A 3194-nucleotide genomic window follows, 5' to 3' on the forward strand; every position below is an offset into this window, starting at 1 on the left:
GCCGATGTTTCCAAGTGCACTGGTTTCTCTTTGTACATGTTACTATAAAAGGTATGTACAGTTTCAATCATCTCTTGTGTGGATTTTGTTAAAAACCCATCTTCTCTTTTTAGATTTTGATTACACTCCTTTTTATTTATAACTTTCTTTCTTTTTCACCTTCCTCAATTTCCTGCTCCCTGCTTCTTACAAAAATTCCTTTACTCTTTATTTCTGCTAAAACTGACATTTCCTTTTTGACATCTTTGATTTCTTCTTTAAAGTCTATGCCACACTGATTTAGTTTAAAGAAGCGCTGTAAGCGTTTATGTAGTCCCATCATACATCTATTCTCTTTCCTTTTTTTCTTTCCGTTTACCTTGCTGTTTAAAAAAAGTCTGGGTCGTTTCCTTCACCATTTCCCACCATTGTGCATGTGTTTCGTAGAGGTCTTGAAGGGTCTGCCACTCTTTATAACATTCCCTGTACTGACTGACTATGATTTCATCCTCCAACAGGGAACAGTTGAGTTTCCACAGACCACTTCCTACCGTCACACCAGAAGGGGGTGAAAGGGTGCAGGAGAGCATAAGGTGGTCTGAAAAGAAAACAGGGGTTAATCTAACATCAGTGGGTGGGCAATCTCTAGTAAAGAAATAATCAACGCGAGAGGCTCTGGTGCCATCATGACTAAACCAGGTGAAGCCCTCCTCTCTGGGATGCATGGTTTTAAAACAGTCAGTAAGCTTAAAATCCCTGCATATGCCCTGAAGTAAAATCGAAGTCTTATCCACTTTAAAATCTACCCCTGCTCTTTTTCTATCTTTCCTGCTCAAGATACAGTTAAAATCCCCTCCTACAACTAAAGGTACTTGCCCTAGCATGTAAAGCTGTATATCTTCTAAAAGGTCATACCTTTCATTTTTTCCATTGAAACCATAAATATTTAAGAGGTTAAAGTCTTGCCCCATAAAATTCAAGTGTGCTAAAAGTGCCCGTCCGTCTCTCACCACTGTGCTACCTTTCACCAGAACATGCGGATTTTTAATTAGAATGGCCACACCATCATTTTTATTTTGATTTGAGCCACTCCATATCGATAAATGGGGCCACATTTCCTCCCATTGTCTATGGTTTTTTAAAAAAGGTAGTCCACATTCTTGTATTAAAAACACATCTGATTTTATGGAGTCTAAGAAGGATAAAATACTCTGGGCTCTTGTCTTTGATTTCACACTTCTCACATTTAGTGTTGAGAAGGTGAGAACCATTAACCATTTCTTTAGGTGAAAAGTGAGTAGGGTGATCTATATTTCCTTTTCGGACTCTCGATGTTGGCCTCTGACGCAATGTTGCATTTAACTTTGAGTCCCTGGGGGTCGATTGCAGAGCTGAAGTTAAAAAGGAGACCTCATTTGGTGAGTCGGAGGGGAAGACTCTAGGTTCTTCCACTGAAGAACTGTCTGAAAGGGACCTAACCCTTCCCCTCTTCTCTGATACCACTGGGGAATCAGAGGCTCAGATGCCGTCCTCTTCGGCTGTTGACCTTCGGGGAGGTGAGTATCTTCACTAGACTCACCTGTCTGCTCTTCCTCCTCATTTAGCGTAGCTCCACCCTCTGCCTGTGAATTCTCACAGACTTCAACACTGAGTGGTGAGGCCTCTACAGGCCCCTCCCCTTTTTGCTCCTCACTTCCAATCCAAGCTTTTGGCGGGAAGTTTGAATTTATTGGGTCAACCTCTTCACTTTGTTCACCAACTGCCACCTTTGGTCCTTCTCTTTGTTGGCTTGACTGTGGCTTTACCGTCTTTAATTTGTTGGCAAAAGATTTAGGGCAATCTCTGAAGAGGTGATTTAATTCTCCACAGAGATTACATTTCCTGCCATTTGGACACTCTCCAAAAGTTTGCCCAATTTCTCTGCTCTTCCCACATAACACCTTGGTACAAGCCTCAACCAGGTGCCCATGCTCACCACACTTGCGGCAGAACTTGGGCTGCCCCTGGTAGTGGATGTAACCTCGGTTTTCAAGGTGGCCAGAGTGTCGCCCACCCGCTGCACTGAGCACTCTTCAGCCCTTTTAAATGGTATAACTTTGCACTCCCGCACGCTCCAGCAAGCACCATTCAAGCAACAACTTTGCACTCCAGCTTCGAACATCGGCACAGTCGCAACAAGTAAGGCGACTCTACTCAGAGAAGTCACTCTGCACAGTAAGAAGATTTCTTTTGCACAGACAGAAAGGGCTTCACCCGCAAAGGTAAAGCCTGCCAAAAATAGAAACAACTCATTAGTGCTGCTCTCCACAGAAATCTTTAGTAAAAGGCGAAAGACTTGTACGTTATGAAGAGAAACCAGAGTACGATTATCCGTCACTGCGGGAGCAGGGCATCAGGCTAGTTGGCATAGCCACCTTCCCCATGGTGAGCTTTGCTTGGTTGAGACGCTTGCTCCCCCCCCCCTTGCTCCTCGGCTGACCAAGTAGGATTAATCGGGCCCTATTCGATGGCTGCCTTGTCTTTTACTCTGTGCAAAAGACAAGGCAGCAACAAAAATACCACGAGAATCCCGTATTGAGGCTTTGTTCTGATCGCTCATTCGGTGTCGCGTTTCTTTCAAGCAATTCTCCCGGTTAGCCCACACTCGGCTCGCTCCCATAGCCGTGTTAAAGTCTACTTCGCATTCACTCTCTTTTCTCAGCAGACTCTTGGGATTTTATCTATAAAATGAATTCCTTCACTCAAACTATGTGAAAACTGCTTTGTCCTTAATATTTACCATGTCTAGAAAGATTTAAACAAAAAAAACAACGTTGTACTTTGCAGTAAAAGAAAGAGCAAATCTAAAGTTTCAGGAATCCGAGAATAAGCTTACTTTCATGAGTTCTTCACGATTTCGGATTTTGCTATAAAATGAATTCCTTCACTCAAACTAAATTAAAACTGCTAAACCGCTAATCTGTTACATGCAAGGCAGATGTCAAATTCACCGAAATAGGATCTAAGGGTATTTGGCCAATCGAGCTGTAGCAGCTTCGGTAAAAGAGTATAAGTTGAAGAGTTTGTGAATAAAGGTGTGCGCACACATAGTGAGTTGTAGGAAAATAGGCAGGGAGCAATGCCGGCTGGGGTATAGGTTCTTGTATGTTGTCTGACTGTTTGATTTGAATGTGTTGTGTAAGTGTCCTGTTGAATGTTACATGTTTGGGCTTTGA

General features: G+C 42.9%; 1 non-coding gene across 1 annotated transcript; it reads right to left on the reverse strand.

Moving 5' to 3' along the window:
- Positions 1 to 2229: 2229 nt before the first annotated feature.
- Positions 2230 to 2343, reverse strand: LOC140285984 (U5 spliceosomal RNA). Its single transcript, XR_011910907.1, has one exon. It is a non-coding gene; the product is annotated as a U5 spliceosomal RNA (small nuclear RNA).
- Positions 2344 to 3194: the final 851 nt, after the last annotated feature.

Source organism: Leuresthes tenuis, unplaced genomic scaffold (assembly GCF_036924035.1).
Source record: "Leuresthes tenuis unplaced genomic scaffold, fLeuTen1.0.hap1 SCAF_68, whole genome shotgun sequence".
Lineage (NCBI taxonomy): Eukaryota > Metazoa > Chordata > Actinopteri > Atheriniformes > Atherinopsidae > Leuresthes > Leuresthes tenuis.